The following is an 11,623-nucleotide window of genomic DNA, read 5'->3' as shown; positions in this document are numbered from 1 at the left end:
ATCTATCTTCTTTTACTAATTAAAAATCCATTTTTGAGATTATCTTAAAATGAATCAGATGGGATGGATTTGAGAGACAAAAGCACTCCTAATCCATTAGGTTGGATTTAACCACAAAATGATGATTAAAACCCAAAGATATTCCCTTCTGTATTCTTTACAGATAAAGGGAAATGGCCAATGCCCCCATAACTCTGAACAAAAGGAGTCCATCTTGAAGGCAAAGCAAGCTCCAGTACATTAGATGTATTTTTTCAAAAGAATTAAAACACACATACATACAGAGAGAAACACATATTGCCAGCCTTCTAAAGTGCATGACATTTCCATTGACCTTAGAGCCAGCCTTTGCTTGGGAACATATATTTATTGAAAGCCCGATTTCAGGGTAAATATTTATTTTTCATGCAAGCTGAACACTCTTATTGAAAACCGTCGGTGTAGGCTCACATAGTGGATGACTACCCACACAGGGAGTGTGGACACAGCAAAGGGTGTGAGATCAGAAATTAACTTTGCCTATTGCTATCTGCATCACTTAGGTAAAGCATCTGTTTCTCACGTGCAAAGAGGAAATAATAATGCTTTCCTTCAGGATAGTTTTGAGCACTAAGTAACCAGTCTGACATCTCTCTGCCTTTTCAGTTCTTACACATTGACTGCTGTGCTTTGAGAAAGAATTACACACCTTTGCAGATTTACCTTCTTTCTCCTCAGATGCACCCTAAGGGCTATTCAACAATTCTTCATATATCTCTGGTCAGCTACCTCTCATATGTCCAAAGCATCCATTCCAAATTTTAATCATTCCCTTCCAACTGGCTATTCTAGTACTGTAGAATTCCTGGCTTCTTTCTTCTCAGAAGTGGAGGCTGTACAGCAGGGACCCTCCTGTTGCCACATCATGGACTCTTCTATTTCTGTAGTATTACTCTCCACCCTCTGAGAAAAAGCCCTGTGTCTCTGCACAGAGGCTAATCTGCCCTCCTGTGCTCTTGAACTCATCCGTTGTATCTCATACGTGAGCTTGTTTGGTTGATGATTCATCCTCTCTTGCCCTTTAAATTTTCTCTCTCATCTGCCTCTCCTCCAGTCTATCAATGCGCTGAAGTCCATTTCTCTTCCTGTGAGGGGAAAAATAAGATCAGAGAGAGTATTCTCCATCTTTTTTTCTCCCCAACCTCTCTCCTTTCTGTCATTAGCAAGCTTCTCCTACAAAGAGTATTCTCAATGAAATTGCCTATTTTTCTTTTAAATCAGTGCAGTGGCTTTCTCCCTCAGCCACTACACTAGAACTGCTCTGGAAAATGATCTGTTTGCCAGTTTCAAGTGACTCCATTCATTCTCTTTCCTTTGACTTCTCTGTAGCACTAGATGCTGAAGTCCCTTCTTCAAAATGTCACTTCCTTTGGCATCTCTGATATTGGTTCACTTGTTCATTCTCTTACGTCTCTGAATTTTTCCTACTTTAAGTGGTGTATGAGATATTCTTCTGTCAGTATTTTCAGTGTTGGCGTCTGCCAGTACTCTGTTGTCGGTCATCTTCTCATAATCTCCTCATTCTCCTTTTTAGATTTCAACCATTTCCCTTCCATTACAACCTACGTGAAATATTCTAATTCCAGGCCCAATCGTCTACTCAGCATCTGTAACTGGATGCCCAGTAGTCATCTCCAGCCTCATGTGTTCAAACCTCTATCTCCACGTCTGTTCCTCTTGAAGTTACTTTTCTTTCAGCTTAGGCTCATATCATGACTCTGACTTTTCAGTTTTGTGCTTTATTTAAAGTTAGCTAAGATTCCTAAATTTCAGTTTCTTCATTTATAAAATGAGAATAATGCTAAATAATCAATACAGTTTTTATGAGAATGATCTAACAGTGACAAGAAAATCTACTATTTATTGCATATTAGCTATGTTCTGTGTGTCAAACACAGTCCTGATGGTTTACATGAATTGTTATTTATGAAAGGAGAGTATGTAAGTGGTTATTGCTACTATAACCAGAAGCCTGGGATTTGAAGCTCACTTCCTTTTTAATTTTATTCTCACTGAAGCTTAGAGCAGTGAGTATGCCAGTCACTGCTTTCCTGGGAGAGAGAAAAAACTATCCTTCCGAGTCTATATTCTTGGAATACTAGGCAATTTCATTTTTACTTTATCCCAAGCAAATCCTTAAGCCTACGGGAGAATGTTGCATGCCAAATCTGCAGTTCATAGTTGAGACATTTGGATTGTTAATTTTCATAATTAACATTTAAATAATTATCCCCAATTCAAAAGTGTGTATAGTAATTGCTATTCAGTTCTCCAGTCATAACCAGTTACCTGATGAAATCAAAGAAGAAAAATATGTAATTTTGCTTTGGAATTATGACATTAAACACTTGCAGCTTACCATGTAGTTACAATAGGGAACTTTTATGAACATAGGAAAGACTTACTTGTTTATAGATAAAAATTAATACCATTGGTGTTTGTCTTTCAGTATGAATTCTGCTAGAGATTTGCAAATCAATCTCATATGATTTATGAAATAATTGGATTCCTTAATGTTTTTCAGGACTTCATCACTAATACCCAGTGGGCAGAGTAGCAGTAGGCTCAGTGGGTTCATAATTTAGTGGTACTGAACCTCTTTGTTTATTTTTATGTTCACTTGTCTTTTTAATTTTGTAATATGTGCCAAATTCCTGACAGAATATTCCCAGGAAAATTCATAAATGCAGCCACACAAACTCATGTAAATTCTCAGATATTAATTGAAGGAATAATAGGCCATCAGAAGCCCATCTATCAACGCTCTATGGATCTACAGACCCCAGGTTAAAATTCCTCTATATTAGAGGATCTTTGAGGGTCTTGGGATCCAAGCTTTTCAAAATACAGGAAGCAACTGGAATCATTAACTGCATATCCATTTGTGTAATAAAAAAGTCATTTATTCCAATTAATTTTCTCAGTATAACTTGCTTCCTCAAGCGTTTTTAAAGTCTAACAGATATTTAAAAGTGTTTCTGCTTGGAATTAAAGTGCTCTTCCAGGAGGCAATGAATGAAGCACTTATCTTACATGTCTGTTGGAGGAGATTGTATCTTTATCCTTTCAAGAGAGAGTCTTTGGACCTGAAGAATTAAAACTAACCAGAAAGAAGCAGCACGGTAACAGAAGAACAGACACATGCAATACTGTAATAATCTATACGTTGGAGAAAAGTAAAAAATGTTTTCTTTTATTTCATAGCCTGGTGGTTTCCAGAGCATGTTTTTGTCTTGTCTATATAGATAATAGCATGCATGGCACATTTCACATATTTAGTTTTCCAGTCGTAATTTAGCTTCAAAGTCAATCAGGTACATTCAGTGAAGTATCTACGTTTATGGAGAAACAGCTTAAGTTTTCACAAACTGCTACTGGTGGCATAAACCAAATCCGATGAAAAAAATAACCTGAAAATGATGCATAGAATAATATTCTTTAATGAAATTGTTCTCATTTTCTGATATGCATTTTCTTTAACAATTTCTAATTATATTGGGCCAGGCTTCAGAGACGTGGTCTCATATAAAAGATAACAAAGTGGGGCTTCCCTGGTGGCGCAGTGGTTGAGAGTCTGCCTGCCGATGCAGGGGACATGGGTTCGTGCCCCGGTCCAGGAGGATCCCACATGCCGCGGAGCGGCTGGGCCTGTGAGCCATGGCCGCTGAGCCTGCGCATCCGGAGCCTATGCTTTGCAACGGGAGAGGCCACAGCAGTGAGAGAGGCCTGCGTACCGCAAAAAAAAAAAAAAGATAACAAAGTGAAAATAAGACATTCCAGGCAGAAGTGGACAGGGCAGGTGAAGTCGTAGGGATGTGAAATGCCACCAAATTTTATAACACGTTCTCTTAATCCAAACATAATTACTTCATTACAAAAATTGGGATCGCAACATCATTTAAGAAAATTAGGATTGCAACATTGTAGGTATATTTCTTGTTATGTCTTATGTTTTGAGTTCACTATTGGTTTTGGTCATGAATGTATCATATCCCAATGATAAGAAATCACAAATGCTACACTGAACATCTTTTCATCTTCTCGTTCAGTACACAACCACTAACAAACCCATCCTACCTTACTCAACAATGCTGCTATCCAACATTTAATAAGTCCCTAGCATGTTCATGCGTGATGTTTGATTGCATATATTTCAATAAACTTTCTCAGTTACTCTACATAGTAATGAGACTAAAACATACTTGTTTTATTCAAGAGAGGTAATTAAGCTCAGAAAGGTCATATGAAAAGCCCAAGACCAAACTACTAGAGGCTGAGCCAGGATTCGAATCCAGCCATTATGGCTTCAGAGAAATCATTCTTTTTTTTTAAAATTTTTATTTATTTATTTTTATTTTTGGCTGTGTTGGGTCTTCGTTTCTGTGTGAGGGCTTTCTCTAGTTGCAGCAAGCGGGGGCCGCTCTTCATTGCCGTGCGCGGGCCTTTCACTGTCGCCGTTTCTCTTGTTGCGGAGCACAGGCTCCAGACACGCAGGCTCGGTAGTTGTGGCTCACGGGCCTAGTTGCTCCACGGCATGTGGGATCTTCCCAGACCAGGGTTCGAACCCGTGTCCCCTGCATTGGCAGGCAGATTCTCAACCACTGCGCCACCAGGGAAGCCCGAGAAATCATTCTTACTAACTGTACCATTGTTTGTGATAAATCAACAACTTTGAACACAAAATATGGCAAATCTATAACCTTTTCTCCCCATTTGGACTTGAGTCATCTTCTTTTTCCTTTATCTTGTACCTTTATTTCCTTAGCCCCCTATTCACACGACCCCCATGCCATTAGGGACCCATTTTTTTTTTTGATAGATTAGAGACAGATGTTCCAAAATACAGCAGGATAAATGTTTGTTTGTTTGACTTCTTCTCATGGGACTACTGACCTATATTTTCCTTTTCCATAGGGCTCTTTCTGTAATTCTGATGTTTATACAAAGGGGAAATTCTCCTGTTTTGTTTGTGAATAATTGTTCCTCTGATTTCTCTGTTCAGATTTTTTGAGTGGTCTAGTATATAGAAACTCTTTTTCCCATTGCAGTTTGGTACCAATTGAATTATAAAATGAAGGAATAACATGGATAGGGACAGAAATATAGTCTTTACTATAAATACAAGCTGATATTAAATAATGTAGCTCATATCTCTAGGAAGAATGTCTTTCAAATAGTGAAACTTAAAATTAAGCTGACATCACCCCGTGCCACACAACCATGGTCTGGGACAAACCCCAAACCCACAGAGGCACAGTGCAAAATATGATTTCTGTGGGGAGCTTGAGTTCAGAAGGAAGAGAGGAAAGAGCAAGGGGATGACATACACACCCAGTTTATCTCTCCAAACTCCCAAATCAACTGTGTCCTCCTTTTCCACAAGAGAAGGACCCAGTTGGGGGTAGGAGGAGAGAAGCCAGAGGAACTCCTGACACATGGAACAAAATTTCTGAAGTGTGGAAGAACCACCCCTCCACCCAATGCTCAGATATTTGTACAATAAGCTAAATATTAAACTGTGAGATGAGTCAAATAAAAGATGTGGATAACATCAATAAAAGACAATGTAAAACTAGACTGAAGGCAAGTGCCATATATAAAACAGCTTTTTTAAAAAACATCTTTATTAGAGTATAATTGCTTTACAATGGTGTGTTAGTTTCTACTGTATAACAAAGTGAATCAGCTATACATACACATATATCCTCATATCTCCTCCTTCTTGCGTCTCCCTCCCACCCTCCCTATCCCACCCCTCTAGGTGGTCACAAAGCACCGAGCTGATCTCCCTGTGCTATGCAGCTGCTTCCCACTAGCTATCTGTTTTACATTTGGTAGTGTATATATGTCCATGCCACTCTCTCACTTTGTCCCAGCTTATCCTTCCCCCTCCCCGTGTCCTTAAGTCCATTCTCTACGTCTGCATCTTTATTCTTGTTCTGCCCCTAGGTCCTTCAGAACCATTTTTATTTTTTAGATTCCATATATATGTGTTAACATACGGTATTTGTTTTTCTCTTTCTGACTTACTTCACTCTGTATGACAGACTCTGGGTGCATCCACCTCACTACAAATAACTCTATTTTATTCCTTTTTATGGCTGAGTAATATTCCATTGTATATAGGTGCCACATCTTCTTTATCCATTTATCTGTCGATGGACACTCAGGTTGCTTCCACATCCTGGCTATTGTGAATAGGGCTGCAGTGAACATTGTGGTACATGACTCTTTTTGAATTATGGTTTTCTCAGGGTACATTAGTGGGATGGCTGGGTCATATCGTAGTTCTATGTTTAGTTTTTTTAAGGAACCTCCATACTGTTCTCCATAGTGGTTGTATCAATTTACATTCCCACCAATAGTGCAAGAGGGTTCCCTTTTCTCCACATCCCCTCCAGCATTTATTGTTTGTAGATTTTTTGATGATGGCCATTCTGACCAGTGTGAGGTGATACCTCATTGTAGTTTTGATTTGCATTTCTCTGATGATTAGTGATGTTGAGCATCCTTTCATGTGTCTGTTGGCAATCTGTGTATCTTCTTTGAAGAAATATCTATTTAGGTCTTCTGCCCATTTTTGAATTGTTTGTTTCTTTGATTTTGAGCTGCATGAGCTGCTTGTAAAATTTGGAGATTAATCCTTTGTCAGTTGATTCGTTTGCAAATATTTTCTCCTATTCTAAGGGTTGTCTTTTCGTCTTGTTTATGGTTTCCATTGCTGTGCAAAAGCTTTTAAGTTTCATTAGGTCCCATTTGTTTTTTGTTTTTTATTTCCATTTCTCTAGGAGGTGGGTCAAAAAGGATCTTGCTGTGATTTGTGTCATAGAGTGTTCTGCCTGTGTTTTCAGTTTTATAGTGTCTAAAACAGACAATTTTTAAAGTAGAAAATGAAGGACTTTTAAAAAATCTAGAGTCCTTTCCCTTGAGATAGGTAAAAGTGGTCAGTAAATTTGCTGTTTTTTTTTACTCTCTGGTCATAGTTTTTGTAAGTGTTTTCTGAAATTGTATAATCTAGCCAAAGCATCTCAGGTCAGGAAGGCACTGAAAATAATTCCTTGGGTGCCTTGATTAAATATTTGAGAGATGATAGTATTACAGTTTGTTCTAAACTGCTCAGCAGAGCACACATTTTTAAGAGGAGCGCACATTATAGAAAATATGTCGCTTTCTTTTTTCAGTTGCTTACGATCCCAAAAAAGAGCTGTTGGAAATTGCAGAATAAGAGAACAGACCTCTCTTTTGTTGCAGGAGAAAGTTTAAAAAAAAAGTTAAGAGGAGAATAATAGCTGAAAGTTGAGATTTGGCAGACAGTATGATATGATCTGATTTTCAATCAATCTTGAAACGGAGAATTTAAACACCTGCATCTGACATCAAATAGAAATGACCTATCGGTCACGCGGTCAGTGTTCCTGAGCTCAGGATGCCTTGCAGTAAAAGATTTTCTGCTTTATTTTACTCTTTCTCCCTCCTCTACCAAATCCCCAAATTCTCTTCCTTGCTTTTAGTCCAAACCAATAGCTTGATGAGACAGAGTTGTGTATTGAAAAGAGTGTTGGGATAGAATGTCTTTGAATATTAACATCAACGTTTTTTGTCTTATAATTATGAAAAAACTCCCTGAGGTTCAGATTTGTGTGTAAGTTGATAATAATACTATCTTGCAGCTTTTTCTTTGAGGTTTTTTAATCTATAATGTGTACATACCATCAGGGCAGGCACGTGCCTCTTGTCATTCAGTATGTTTTGAACAAATAGCACCATGCCTTGCACATAATAAAAGCTCAATTGATTGAATTATATTGAACTATGAGGATTAAATATGAAAAAACATAGAACCTAGGTCATAGAATTGTTTCCTAAGTGTTACAAGAAAACGGCATGAGATGTTTAAGTGAACAGAGATGGGTATAATACTTTATTTTTGCATTCATAAATCTTAGACCAGGGAATCTGCAGAAATAATCATTTTCCTTTATTTAAGAAGATCCAACACTGCTTAGGAAATATAGGAATTTACATCATTCACCAAACACTTTCATTATTTTGTACCAATAGATATGTGATAACAATAACCCCTTCCATTTATGGAGTTCTTTTTAATAAAAGAAATACTTTTTTCTTCACACAAATCCTTGTTGCATAGAAAGTTCCGTTTTCTCTTTTATTTGGTAAGCCACGGAAGCATATTATGGTAAATAAAGCTCAGATTTTGGAGTTCTTGGAGCTGAAGTTTAAATCTAAGTAGTCTAACCTCCTGTGTGACCTTGGGGAAATTATTTAACATCTCTGAGCCTCATTAGCCCCATTTTATAGATCAGGAAACAATCATGTTTACCCCATATGGTTGTCGTGAAGATGAGATGGGACAATGCATGTAAAGCGCTCCTGGCAGTGGTAAATAGAAAGTGTTAATCAATTTTGGCTTTTATTTTCGTAAGTAACACCTATTCTGTCCCAGGCATTATACTAGGCAGATAATATCACCTGTTACCATAATTAAAGATTGAAGGTAAGAAAACATGACTTGTTCTAGATCACAATACTGGTGAGTGTGCAACAAGGATCTATGTTCCAGATATCTTGGTTTCAACTTCCACCTGCAGTCTTCAAGATAGATACAATGCAATGTTTTGCCCGATAGTATAGCAGTTTGAGACTATAATTATGGACTATGCTAATAGTGATCAATGGGATATGGGACTCTATATCCTTACCTGCTCCTCCATGTTTAAACTTTGAAGAGTTTACAATTGTGTATCTTGTTGCAGGCCTAATAGTGACACTGGCCACGTGGAAGCAGGTCAGGTGGGAGAACTTCACAAGGCCTCCCTTCCTTATGGGGTCCATGTGAATGGAATGGAGCCAGAGAGTACCAGATAGGAAGTCTGATTGCCCAGAATTTAGTTTTATTCAGTGCATCAAGTCTGCAAGGTAGAAATTTACAACCCCACTTTAAAGATGAGTAAACTAAGCCACACTCTGTGTGACTAACTTGCTTAAGACCACAAAGCTAGTAAGCACCAGAGGTGGGTATCAGTGCTGGACAGAGTCAATCAATATAATTATTCTTTTATTTTTTTTTAACATCTTTACTGAAGTATAATTGCTTCATAATGGTGTATTAGTTTCTGCTGTATAACAAAGTGTATCAGGTATACATGAACATATATCCCCATATCTCCTCCCTCGTGCATCTCCCTCCCACCCTCCCTATCCCACCCCTCTAGGTGGTCACAAAGCACCCAGTTGATCTCCCTGTGCTATGTGGCTGCTTCCCACTAGCTTTCTATTTTACGTTTGGTAGTGTATATATGTCCATGCCACTCTCTGACTTCGTCCCAGCTTCCCTTTCCCCTTCCCTGTGTCCTCAAGTCCATTCTCTATGTCTGCATCTTTATTCCTGTCCTGCCCCTAGGTTCTTCAGAACCATTTTTATTTTTAGATTCCATATATGTGTGTTAGCATATGGTATTTGTTTTTCTCTTTCTGACTTACCTCACTCTGTATGACAGACTCTAGGTCTATCCACCTCACTACAAATAACTCAATTTCATTTCTTTTTATGGCCGAGTAATATTCCATTGTATATATGTGTCACATCTTCTTTATCCATTCATCTGTTGATGGACACAGGTTACTTCCATGTCCTGGCTATTGTAAATAGTGCTGCAATAAACATTGTGGTACATGACTCTTTTTGAATTATGGTTTTCTCAGGGTATATGCCCAGTAGTGGGATTGCTGGGTCATATGGTAGTTCTATTTTTAGTTTTTTAAGGAACCTCCATACTGTTCTCCATAGTGGCTGTATCAATTTACATTCCTAACAATAATGCAAGAGGGTTCCCTTTTCTCCACACCCTCTACAGCACTTAAGGTTTGTAGGTTTTTTTTTTCACATTTGCAAAACAATTGTATTCCAACTTTTTTGTGGAATTTTTAAAGCAATTTTAAAATTAAAAAAATTGTGACATTCATCTAGCAGTTTTACAGCATAAGAACATGGTTTTCATACTTTTTTTTAATATTCCCATGGTGTATTTATTTATTTATTTTTGAATTCTTGAATTTTATTTTATTTATTTTTTTATACAGCAGGTTCTTATTAGTTACCCATTTTATACATATTAGTGTATATATATGTCAATCCCAATCTCCCAATTCATTACACCACCACCTCCACCCCCCGCCCCTTTCCCCCTTGGTGTCCATACATATGTTCTCTACATGTGTGTCTCAATTTCTGCCTTGAAAACCGGTTCATCTGTACCATTTTTCTAGGATCCACATATATCCATCAATGTACGATATTTGTTTTTCTCTTTCTGACTTACGTCACTCTGTATGACAGTCTCTAAATTCATCCATGTCTCTAAAAATGACCCAATTTTGTTCCTTTTTATGGCTGAGTATTATCCATTGTATATGTATACCACATCTCCTTTATCCATTTGTCTGTCGATGGGCACTTAGGTTGCTTCCATGAACTGGCTATTGTAAATAATAGTGCTGCAATGAACATTGGGGTGCATGTGTCTTTTTGAATTATGGTTTTCTCTGTGTATATGCCCAGTAGTGGGGTGGCTGAGTCATATGGTAATTCTACTTTTAGTTTTTTAAGGAACCTCCGTACTGTTCTCCATAGTGGCTGTATCAATTTACATTCCCACCAACAGTGTAAGAGGGTTCCCTTTTCTCCACACCCTCTCCAGCATTTACTGTTTGTAGATTTTTTGATGATGGCCATTCTGAACAGTGTGAGGTGATACCTCATTGTAGGTTTGATTTGCATTTCTGTAATGATTAATGATGTTGAGCATCTTCTCATGTGCTTGTTGGCAATCTGTATATCTTTTTCAGAGAAATGTCTATTTAGGCCTTCTGACCATTTTTGGATTAGGTTGTTTGGTTTTTTGATATTGAGCTGCATGAGCTGCTTGTATATTTTGGAGATTAATCCATTGTCAGTTGATTCGTTTGCAAATATTTTCTCCTATTCTAAGGGTTGTCTTTTTGTCTTGTTTATGGTTTCCATTGCTGTGTGAAAGCTTTTAAGTTTCATTAGGTCCCATTTATTTATTTTTGTTTTTATTTCCATTTCTCTAGAAGGTGGGTCAAAAAGGATCTTGCTGTGATTTATGTCATAGACTGTTCTGCCTATGTTATCCTCTAAGCGTTTTATGGTGTCCAGTCTTACATTTAGATCTTTAATCCATTTTGAGTTTATTTTTATGTATGGTGTTAGGGAGTGTTCTAATTTCATTCTTCTACATGTAGCTGTCCAGTTTTCCCAGCACCACTTATTGAAGAGGCTGTCTTTTCTCCATTTTATATTCTTGCCTCCTTTATCAAATATAAGGTGATCATATGCGTGTTGGTTTATCTCTGGGATTTCTATCCAGTTCCATTGATCTATATTTCTGTTTTTATACAAGTACCATACTGTCCTGATTACTGTAGCTTTGTAGTATAGTCTGAAGTCTGGGAGCTTGATTTCTCCAGCTCCATTTTTCTTTCTCAAGATTGCATTGGCTTTGCGGGGTCTTTTGTGTTTCCATACAAATTGTGAAAGTTTTTG

This window comes from Neophocaena asiaeorientalis, unplaced genomic scaffold (assembly GCF_003031525.2).
Source record: "Neophocaena asiaeorientalis asiaeorientalis breed wild unplaced genomic scaffold, Neophocaena_asiaeorientalis_V1.1 scaffold613, whole genome shotgun sequence".
Classification (NCBI taxonomy): Eukaryota; Metazoa; Chordata; class Mammalia; order Artiodactyla; family Phocoenidae; genus Neophocaena; species Neophocaena asiaeorientalis.
The sequence above is the reverse complement of the archived record's forward strand: the minus strand, read 5'-3'. Positions refer to the sequence as shown.